This window comes from Bombus terrestris, chromosome 4, assembly GCF_910591885.1.
Source record: "Bombus terrestris chromosome 4, iyBomTerr1.2, whole genome shotgun sequence".
NCBI classification, from domain to species: Eukaryota; Metazoa; Arthropoda; class Insecta; order Hymenoptera; family Apidae; genus Bombus; species Bombus terrestris.
In genome coordinates this window covers 2,531,485-2,544,215 of record NC_063272.1, presented here as the reverse complement: position 1 = coordinate 2,544,215, position 12,731 = coordinate 2,531,485, and positions in this window count along the sequence as shown.

Genomic DNA, 12,731 nt, shown 5'->3' with positions numbered 1-12,731 from the left:
TATAAATAATAATATGCAAATAATTTTTTAACTTAAATGTCACTTATTTAATGTTTTATAGAATGCTATAAGTATACTACTGATAAGATTAATTAATCGAGAACGGAATTAATGCTGTTTACTGTAATCAGAAAGAAAATGGATTAAGGAGCGAGAAGATTTCGAACGTAGCGAAATTATTTGTTGATTGAATATCTCCTCCAACCCGACAAGCAATGCGGGTTATTACAAGTAGTTTTTACTTAATTTCCAATTAGTTATCGTATCTATAAGGTGTGGTCAAAGTTTTGGTACATAAATTTAGCTTGCATCGTATTGTACCGATTTATTTATATATCCTTTTTTATATGATTTATGTTATTGAGTTAGGATTATATTAAATTATTAATAAAATGAAAGAAAAATGGAAATTAAAATTAAATAAAATAGAATTGCATTAAATAAGAAATAGAAATAAAGTTGAACTAAAGCAAATTCAATTAAATTATTTCTTTTTACTTGCCTATGGGATTTTGGAATTATTAAAGTTCCTATTACGTACTCGTATTCTCGCTAATTTTTAAAATGAATTGACTATGAAATGAATGAGACTATTTTTCCGATTATATTAAATACGCAATATCAATTACGTATAATTGAATACATTATTCGAACGTTTTCTACAGAACTCTTGTTATTAATACATTAATACATTATGGAAAATTTGAAACCAATTCGATATATATATATATAGAGGTTGCAAGGCATTTATTGCAAACATATGCTTAACGAAAAATTAGTATACAACATTAGTAGTAGTCTCAAACATACAATTAATCACAGTAAATGTCCTGCGACTCTTACATACATTGTCATACTCGTTTGAAATTGTAATAATACGTTAATCTTGTCACAGTATCGATAGGATATCAAGATATTCTTAATAATATGTCCACAAGGAGTTTGCAGGGATATTCAAATATTTTCGCGAACCACTGTAATTCAGCACAAGAGCAGAAAATTCCAGATTTTTTAGTTCTCGATCAGAGTGAATGTTTATACAAGTAACATTCGCTATCTGTGTCCATATTTACCGAACATTTCTATTAAACCTGCGCCGAGCTCGTAGAATGCCTCAGGTCGTATATGAGATGTCAGTTTTATCAAACGAAACGGGACCAGCTAATGTTTAATCTCGTAAACTGAAGTTGCCAGCAGAAAAGTACGGCTCTATATAGTAATTGGTGAAGACCGTGAAACGCGAAAGATGAGAAAGAAACAAAAGGCGGGGGATACGACGAATCATGGCAATCCATTTTATTTTCCAGCCATCGATTAACGGCCAACGTTTAATTTCATTTCTTTCGCAAAACTCAATTAGAATCGTCGCGACAATCGCTAGAAACCGCAGGCAAATCTGTCAACGTATCGATCGTAGCGGACGCCAATCCCTCTGCGTTAAATGAAATAACGAAATTCAAGATGTAAATTTCACGAAACTTTTCCTCTCGGATTTGTTCGCCAGTCGATGCTTCAAATACTACAGAATATAGCTATTTGCTTTTTGCTGGAAAGCTGAGCGCTATTTCGCTTAAACGTGAAACAGCGAGAATTTAGGTATTTCAAAGACACTGTCTATGGAAATCGCTGAAAATTCCAGCCATTTAATTTCACACTGACCTACTCCAGTTTTTTAAATACTTTAGAAGAGGGCGCTACTCGTTACCATTTTATATAGCCATGAAGCGTTTAATCCTCGAAGGAGGATAATCTTAACAAGATACATCTCGGAGAGATGAATAGATATCGGAGATGAATAAAAGTTTTTCGATTCTTCATATTTGATTTTTTAAGTAAAACTTTCCGTTGATCCTGGCTTGAATCTTCTACTTTTTCGTGCACCCAAATGCTTATTATTAGATGAGAGCGATAGGAAGGAAGATTTTTCCTGTTTCGCAACATTAAAGACAGCAGGAAACGAGCTAATAAAATTGAAGTCACTTAGCCCTTAATATATTTAATATGAGTAATTTTTTAAATATAGCCATCTATTAGCGTGCGTTTGAACTTTGCGTTTTTCTTTTTCGTGCACCTGAACGTTTTTTATTAGACTGAGTGGGACACGTACCTAGGAAGCTTTCCGTGCTTCTCAACTTCAAAGTAAACAAAGGACATTTGACAAAGTCAACAAGCGACGAGTTAATAAAATTGAAGTTAAGATAGACAGAAAGATAATACGTATGTAGTACCTCTGTAGAAGATAATATAAAATGGAAACGTATTTGATGCAACAGAAATATCTTTCTGCAAATATAGGAGACGAGGAATCAATTTAGCAAAATAATTAAATAAAGTTATTGACTCGCGAATTACACGCATGTAATACCAGATAAAATAACTTTAACTTAATAATCTTTGTTTCTTATATTCTCGTGAATAATAATTCTTTAATCGATAGTTCCATGGATATTTAGAATAATATCTACAAATTATTTAGAAATGCATAAAAATCCACGGTTTGTTTAATCGTATAGATACATACATAGATAGGTTGAAGGTTTATTTTGAAAATTCATTAGAAACCTAAGAAGTGAATTTACGAACTGCACAGGCGGATAAGTTTGAACGCGAGGAAGAGTGTGGTTCTTGAGTTCGATGATTTTTCCAAGTAACAGTCTTAATTCACGTGCGAATGTTAAATTGGAAATCTTTTAAGCTTTACGCAAATTATACACACGGTTTACACAATAAATATTTATAGAGGTGAAAATGATCTTTAAAACAATCCTTCGTATTAAAACCAAATATTTGAGTAATTCTTAAGGCGAAGATCGCGTATACAAACATTGAATATATTACATAGAGGAAACGTTGCAGAGTAACGTAAAATAATGTTCGTGATACAATTAAAGGCCGCGCTTAAACTAACAGTTCGATCGGGAAAATTCATTACCTTTTAAAAATTCAAATCCAATTAAACAGAATCCAACGAAATTGAATTTCCGCTTAAAAATCTTGTACAAGCATTTAAAAATCAACGTATGTACCTACTTGTCGCTCTACAAATCCTCGCCGCTATAAATTTCCCTGTCTTAAAAGAAGTAGAAGATACAAACTATATAAACCACATAATTTTTATCGCTTTATATCACGTTGCTATAATACGTTTTATATCACGCGTAATATAGTTTCTCAGCCACAGTGGCGTTACAAGGGCGAGACCATACGTGTCTTAATGGCGTTGTTTCGTTGATATCGAATAATATCAAAGAGACGCTGACAATGCCTTCGTGTAACGTAAGGGATGAAATGAAAAGTCGAGAACAAGTCTTTTTTCCTTTCCTCGTTCTTAGTCAGTTAAGAAGAATGCGAGAATGGAAGGGACAGCAGCCATGAAGTATGTACGTTTTCACGTCGGTGCCTCTCATTGTCTGCTGCAACGTTACACTGCGTTTCGTTGAAGATACTCTAGTATTGCGAACCTTTATGGTCAAAGCACGTCGAATAGCCATCAAGCGGGTGTATACGACCTATTTGTGACCCAACAACTAAACTCGATATTAATTCTAGACCCTTGATCCTTGGCCAATGAGTTCACCTGATTATCGTAATTAAGCAGTTATGATTTTAATCGGTTTACGAACGCTTCGATTTTAAAGTAGGATCGGATATCAAGAACAACAGATTTTAAACTGTCGGATTGCATCCGACGGGACTCGTATTTTCTGCTTCGTCGATCCCGTTTTTATCGATGTTTTGATTCGAAGTTTCATGAACATTGCAGATCGTTACGTTGTCGATTATGATAAATCCTGTAAGAATATATTGTATAGATTTGTATTAACATAATGATACATACATAATGATACAAATATTACGCAATACGTGTATCGTACGTATTTCATCTGGATGTTAAAATCAATGGAATTGTGTTTCTACTAGAAATCTTCGTCTCTGACGTATACAGTGGATAGAAAGGCAGGAAATTTGTGAGATAAATTATAATACGTATCCGAATGTGACAAAAACGTCTCGTATAAAAGCAAGTGTTTGTTTATTAGGGCTGTGCTTAATTGCGGAAAAACAGACGCGCGGAATATCTCGTCCGTGGGAATGTACGAACGGTATTGTGTTGCGAAATAACGCATTCGTAGCGTCGTACAAACGTATTGCGTCGTGAAATAACTTGTCCGTGGCCATCGTACGGGCTGTGTATATGCAATGTCGTGAGATATCTGTACCATAATTGCGATGCGGTTAAACGAATATATTCAATGATTTCATCGTCTTTATTGCATAATTAGCTAAAGATGTCGACGGTATTTGTTGATGTATTTTTTATCTTGGACTAAAGAGAGAAATATTAGAAATTAGGATTTCCAGTAGTTTCTATCCTACGTGATGATGTATCGATAGATGGATTAATTACAGTGGATTAAACAGAAAACGATGATCATTGAACTCGAACTTGATCTTAAAGCAGTCGTGCGATATGACAACTCTCGATTTTAGCGATTCTTCACTCTTGACTCTCCGGTGGCTAACTGACGATCAACGACTGTGATGTCGAAATATTAGGTCATTCGAAAAGTTTCTTTCGTTTTATAAGGAAATAATGGATGCACAACATTTTTCGTTTTATATTATTTTATCGAATTACGTATGATCCATTTTGTTCTGTCAAAATAGGTTTCATGTTGTATGAAGATGCATCGTTGTAAAAGACGTGTCTGTAAAAGAAAAACACAACCTAATATATTGATGGCCGTTAGGTCTATCGAAGTTTTCTGATCCTTTCGGTTTGTTGGCATTTCCGCTTTATTGTCTATGTTGTCTGTATGTCGGCGATGATTTTCGCGGTGCTATAATTGAAACCAAAGAAGCCTCTGGAAAGAGGATCGTTATGCCGAGGCCTAATTGTATCTCTCGCAGGACTAAGGAAACTAAACACTAGAGAGAAGATGTAAAGTTTTGTTTGAAGTGAGATCCACTTGAACGGTATTAATAACTTTAGAATAAGAAGAAGGAAATTAATCGGTGTGCAAATTCTAACGGAATACAGTTACATTAAAATACGTCGATGTGACTTTAATTTTGAAGGAGGAAAGAAACGAAAATTAATGTCGTTACGCTGTAATTCAGTTGAAGCCTGAAGTGAAGTAAATTCGATAACGTAATACCACGTAGGGATATATTCTGCACGAGGAGCTGCTAGGAGATACGTATAAATTGATAAAAACAGCATAGTAATAATATATGGATCGCGGTAAAGATCAAAAATGTTTAATTTCCAATAATATTTTCCTATACGAAAGAGGAAAGTTTTAAGGAAAGTAGACGATCTCTCGTAAATTGATGGAACTTTGGTAATTCAAAGTTTCCTTGAATTGTGATAACTTTTTGACAGTGAAGTACAGTTGTTACCTTGTGTGAGATAGAAAACTGCATAATCGACTGGAAGTTTCTGTACGAGATATTGAAACATCGATTATGTTTTACGAGTTTTCCAAACAATATCGAATCGTTACATATTTCGTATAATTTCTGCTCGTCGTAAATTCGTAATAAAACGAATAATTTGATAACGATCGCAAATTTCTTCTTTTTTATTTCAAACTTATCTTTCTTATTTTCCCTTGCATAAAAATTAAAGTAATATTAACATATACATACTAACACGAGATATACAAGGCGAGTTACTTGAGAGTTTGAAACGAAATATTTTTTATATTTTTAAATATATCGAAAAATGTTTCGGATAAAAGCTGAACTGAAATTCTGCGTGCAAAAATTATTAATTCACTTACGTCGAAGAAATATTAGTTTAACAGATATTTTAATTTTTATTTAGTGAAATTTATCGTACGAAAGACAAGCACGAAGACAAATACGAAAGTAGCGTCTTGTGTCTTTCCTTGTCTCTTATACCTAAAATATTTACTAAACTAATGGTTTTTCGATGCAAAAATGTTAATAAATAACATTTTATAGATAATTTTGAGCTGCATCGATTAATGTATTAAGAACTGTGTGATTCCATTTGAAGAAACAAAGTCGACCTTAGTACGATGGTTGCGCCACCACCTATAGAAAAGCTAGCAACGTCTAAATATGTCCTCCTTACAACCATCAAACTTTTATCCGAAGCATTTTTCGATATAATGAATAGTGTCGAAAATATTACGGCTCAAACCCTTGGCAAATCTTCGCATAGCCAATATATCTTCGAAATCGATTTTCTCAAGAATGAGCATTGGCACGCGGATGCTCCGTCTTACATTTTCGATTAATTTTTTTCAAGATCATCCTTTACCTTGCTCTTGCATAATTAAATAATTTGAAAATTTATAATAATATGTATATATAGAAATTTAATAGAAACAAATAGCAGGTGGACTTGTTAGATGGTCAGAAAATTATAGATTGTTATGTTTATGTATCGTTCGTATGACACGCTGTAAAAGTAAGAAACGATAATTATAAATTTATCGAAATATATTTATTATAAAGAGAAAAGAGAAAATGGCAGGGAAATATAGAGGGAAATTTGTTCATAGGACGCTTCGTATTCAAGAGATTCCAAGATTGAAAATTTGCCTACCAAGTATATTTGAACTTGGCTCATTACGTGATAAATTAAAAAAATGTATTTTTCTTGAAAACAAAGCGTCTTGCGAATAAATTTTGTTCCACATTCTCAGTTTATTTTCACACGTAGAATAGCGTCCTGTCGATTGTTTACTCCTCTTCGGTCCAGAATTAGCCATGTTCTAGTACGCTTGGTAAATTTTCAAACGCGATCTTCTCGAAAATAAAGAATCCTGTATATTCGAATTTGAGTTGTCGAACGAAACCGATTTATACAAATCAAATGTATATCATCGAATATACAATTTGTTAAATAATACTCGTTTTAATCTGCTTATGAAAGATTATGATACACGAAGAACTTGTCGTTAGAATCAAATTATTTCTTTCGCTAAGCTTCGAATCTCAAAAATTTAACGTAGATATTTCCATCAGGCATTTTGGCATCGGAAGGAAAATTCCACGAACTTGAACCAATTTTTATTACTTTTCCGTCAAAACAATTCCCTGCTTCGTCTGATATTTATTAACGGATCATTCGTTTAAACTCGCGATTTGATCACATTGTGGCTGTTATAAATATTTTGAGGCTGTCGGCGATATTATGCTTCCCGTCGCTCCTGTACAAGTTTCATTCGTTCCCGAACAAAGTTCCCAATTACACGACGTACAAGATCTCGTAAAGTTTCGTTAATTCGTTATCAGCCAACGTCGTACTTTTCGCGAGAAGAACTCGCAAGACTATTATTTCCGCTTTGCGAATCTATTTATCCGACGTGGGAATGTCTAAACTCTAACTAAAGCGAGAAAGCTTTCTTCACCGTATCCGTAGTCGTACAACGAACAATTTTATTTATGAATATCCGCCTTGACAGTTTGTCTAAAAGATGTTCGTCCTTCAATTTTGTTACAAACGCAAAACGTTTCTTTCTTCGCTTCTTTTCCAAATATTCCGCTCGTGCTTATATACTTTAAGATAGCAGTTGCAGCAGTTAATGAAAAAAGTTGTTTGCAACTATACCTCGATTAAAATCGCTCGAGATATCGTAAGGTTCTTCTTGCATACGATAAATATTGGGTTGGCATCTATGTGATTGCGAATTTTGTCAATACCACCTAATGACAAAATCCACAATCGCTAAGTTGCCAACCCAATAATAGGCAAGCGTCTAATATTAAAAATAACAACTTATAACGTTGTTTTCTTGCAAATTCCGTTCGTTTTTCATTACCAATTTTCAATAAATTATCGTTGCTTGTCTGTCGGATTCGTATTATTATAGTATTTTAACTGTCTATGTTTTTAACGTTCCATGGCTAGAAATCCACGAACAGTACACAAATTACCAATTGCTGTTCTTTTATCTACGCGACGTTTAATTTCCGTTAAAAATAAATTACGTTTAAAAAACTAGTTTAAAAAATGACTCGGTTAACCGGTTAATATCGGATTCTTGCTATAGTTGTTACATGACTTTTTACTATTTTTTGTCTATTGCCAAATAACCTTTCTCATGGTAGGCGGATCGTACACGATTATAACGTGGAGAAAACGTGAAGGGTAATCGTTTTACTAACTCGTTGCCTTAATTGGTTTACCTTAACTATGTTGGCTGTGTCAACCGATGATACGGGTTACGCTTATTTCATTGTTCACGCAACACGGTATAACGGTACATATCTGGAATCTGCATAGATGATTAGGGATGAATGTTATGGAAATTTCCAATCTAAACAACCCAGTCTTCAATGAGTATCGATCGATCGCATTTTAATGTCGTTAATTACGCGCAATTATATTAATGAAACTATCGTAAACCTTGTACAAATAAAAACAAAAAAGGATCAAGAAATTAATATTATTGTTACCATCGTTGCGCGCAAATATTACGTACAGTGGGTATTTTATCGTAAGAAGGAACATATTACTTTGTCCCAAAAGTTTCTTTCCTTTTATAAGGAAATTATTTAATTGTTAGTACATACGCATCTTCTAACGAATGGGAACAACTTCGAGTCACCGTAATCATCATATCGAATGGAGAAAAAAAAAAGATCGAAAAATATATTGGAAACTTTGCATCTAAAATCTGATATTTATACGAACGTTGTAGCACGAAATTTAATTTCTCTTCTTTTTCCGGCTTCCGTAAAACGACTGCGTCTAAAGGACTTTCGAAACTTAATTATCCCGGTTGAATCTTTAAAGTAATATACATGGACTAACTTTTCATTGAAGACACCGGTAAGGAAGAAAATCGCCAGGAACTGGTAATTATCGAGCGCTTCCACAATGAGTAGACGGTCAGTTTGTCTAACTCCTTCATTCAAGGATAGCGCATACTCGAAGTGTTTCCTACTCCGGGGACTGTTATTGAAATGCTTGGAATTGCACGTATAGTTGCGCAGTTATGCGTTTAAGGGCCATTTCTGTCATCTCGATTTTTTTATTATCGTTGCACACCACCTTGCATGATTTTAATAATATTTAGACAGAAGAAAAAATATGAATAAGTATTCTTGTTATTATTTGCGTTATTAAGTCAAAATGGAAAATACCTTCGGTTCGAACAGTTGATTTTAATCAACTTTAGTTGAAATTCGATTTGTACTTTGGAAATTTTAATCGGTTGCAGAATATGTAATATTAGAATATATAATAACGGATATAATATGCAAAGTTAAATGTATTCTACGTCATTGTCATTATTGTTATCGTGATCGGAGAATAATATTTCAAAAGACATGACGAATATATGGCATAGAATTTGTATTATGAGAGCGAAATGGAAAATACTTTTAGTTCGAAGGTTTGATTAAAATTCAAATTTCATTATGCTTGACGAATTTCCATCGATCGTAGAATATACAGCTAAAACAGATGTAACATCGAAAGTCAAGCAATATTCTACTTTCTCGTTTCGCTTGTTATCGTCATGTACAGCCTCGTAATATTTTTAAAACCATAGGACACATATAAATGAGATATAAATACGTAAGTGCGTTATTAAATCGAAATGGCAAGTACTTTCGGCTCGGATATCGATCAAAATAATATTGAGAGTGAAATGCAAGCTATGTGTATCATGCGTTATTTCAGCGCCAAGTTTCGGTGAAGTTGAACCGAAAAATTTGATTTCAACGCAAATCAAACGCTGGTTGGCCGTGTCAAACACATATCGCCGTATCCACTGTTTTGGTCCGGTTGTTTCATGCGTGATGACACATATGCAAAATTGAAAGTCCTTTACAACGTACGTACACAAGTGTCCCGTGTGCTTCTTATCTCTCCTTACGCATAAAACGCTATGTGTATATTTCGAAATATGAGAAACGGTTGATTTGCTGTGCAAAGTGCAACGTCACGTGATTTTTATCGAAAGGTATAACCATACCAGATATGACGTTACAGAATAAAATACGTCGCGAAATACCATTACAGCGTGCTTGGTTTTATTTTCTAATCTTTTTATCCAAACTTTGTCATTTCGCTCGTGCGTGTGCCTTGTAACGTAACGGTAGTAATACAGTTTTTACGTTCACTCGCATACGTAGCTTGCAACGTAGTATACTTTATGTTCAGACTGCTGGCCATAAACTCGATTTACAATAATTATCCTCCCTCTTGCCTTGTATTCTCGCTTAATCATACACACACACACACACACACACACACACACGCAAAACCTTATTTTTATTATTCTTTTATTTTATTCTTTTTTTGTTATTTTACCCTCAGTTGCGATACGTAAAAGATTCTTGTAATTACGCTCCATCTAAGTGTTAGCCTTATACCTCTAACGTTATAAATAAATTCTTAATATCGAATCGACATCGCAGAAAAGGTAAAATATGGAACACTCACATCGATTAACAGAACAGAAATATAGTTGTTCGTAATTATCGAGATCCGAGCATCAGATTGTTTGACTACTCGATGATCCACATTTTGCCATCAGAATAATAAATCTAAAATTTAGCGAAAATAGTTTCTGGCAAAATAAACGTTCAGAAAATGAACGACTAACTGAGTGAAGTAGCCTATAGTCGTTTGGCAGACATTCATCATCGATCGGATTAAGAAAGAAAGGGAGACCTGTTCCATATTTGGCCACTTTCCTCTTTGTATGTAAAGTTTTTTGTAACGTAAAATGCTAAAGTCGAACCTTGTTAGCTCAAAGCCCAAGGGATGAGCAAAAATTTCCGAGTTCTAGAGGTTTCTTCTTATCGAAAACGTCGAGCAAATGAGGTTCGACAAGCGGAAATTCGAAGGAGTACGAAGGTTGAATTGCGTTCATCTTTTCAGGAAACGTTGGTATTTTAAGCTTCCTCTTCGAATTCGTTTGATTCGACGCAAAAGATCAACCCCTGTCATTTTTGCAACTTAATGCGTCTCTCGTTTCAAATATGTCAAATTGACATAATAGTAGAACATCGACTACGCGAAAGGATAAACAATTAATTTTCCTCTTTGTCATTTGCACGCATTCTAATTCGTTCTTTTTTTCGGAGATATCGGATTTCGTTCACCCGTGAAGGTCACAAACTTTCAGACAAATCGTTGCAATCTCCTTTACTCTCCTCGATGTGTAATACGAATGGATACGATGGATACGATGGATAATACGAAATCGTTATCGATGTATTAGGTATAATATCGGTTGGTCGGAAAGTTCGTTTCGATTTTTAAGGAATTTAATAAAATAAAAGCTTTGCTTAGTACCTTTCCATTGAGGAAATTTCAAGTATGTTTTCATTTATGTTTTTAAGCATATCACGCTGAAGAAACGTTACTGTAAATGTTTTTAAATATACTCGATGATTTTTAATAAAATATTACAAGTGTTAAACGCTGCTGGGAAAGTTCGTTCGGATTTTTAACTCTTTGGACGATGTAAAAAATCATATTGAAAAGTTTCCCGCCGGAAAGCCTGAGAGGTTCTGGAAGAATGGATATTCAAGTTACGTGAAATATGGGAAAAGTTTGCGGAAGAAAAAATCGTGCCTGTATAATTCGATAAACGTATTTCGAGTAGAAATGCAAATTAGAACCAAAGGATCTTTTCAATCGTTCGAAAAATACGTGGCAATTCAGGCTATATGCTTGTCAGAGCATCCGCGGAATATTAATTCTGTGTTATAACAGCCACGCATACTCCACGTTTCACGAGTATACTCGTCGTCGCTTATTTTTCGCGACGCATTTTAACACGCTTCTCAGAAAGGTCGCAACAACTAACAGCTTCATATCGTATAAATAAATCTTTTTTAAGAACATTTTGGCCATTGTATCTTGGATAGCTAAAACATTTTATTCCAGACAAATCCCTTGCTTCGTGCAACCAACACCGAATTATTTTAAATTAGATTGGTCGTTTGGAAAGAAGATACGCGTTTTCCTTTGCCCGCCAATTTGACAGGTGTTGGTAAAAACACGGTGGAAATGACTGGCGCAATGACGAAAAACCTTTAGCTTCCATCGATATGCGTCTGACGTCGACCTTCGAAGAAGTTGGGATAGAACTTGCGTCTTACATTTTTCGTCTCGCGTTATTTGCGTAAATATACAAAGAAAGACAGACGTCTGTCTCAGTGTGGTTCCGATCGTTCGGGATCTAAATTCAGACCTAAAACTGTAGGTTCATTCTTCGCCATCCGCACGCAGTTTTCGTGATTCTTTGCCCAGAGTTTCATAAGACAGTCGCTAACGAGCTCGCTAACCGAAAGGTCTGCGACTGCGACCAAATGCTCTGGAACCGTACGACTTTTCAAACGATGAGGATCGACGACGACGAAGACTGAAAATGCGAAATATATATATAATGCGTTCGTCTAATAACGCACGCACATTCGTACGGTAAATACGTGAGGTTATTTGGTGCAGGATGTGTAGATGTTTAATAGTATATTTATTAACAATTCTCGTTTTCGACTCTTTACGTACAACTCTTGATTCAACAAATGTTTTCTTGATCCGATTCGTTTCTTTTTGTCGCCCTTTAATATCCCCACTACGCACGCAATTGTTGTTACGTGACAACGGTCACGGACGCCTACCAACCGTGTGCGTAGTGGGGATTTTGAGAGGCGACAAAAAGAAAGGAATTTTAGTTTTCAAACTTCATTTTCGTCCACGACCATTGTTACACGACAACGGTCACGGA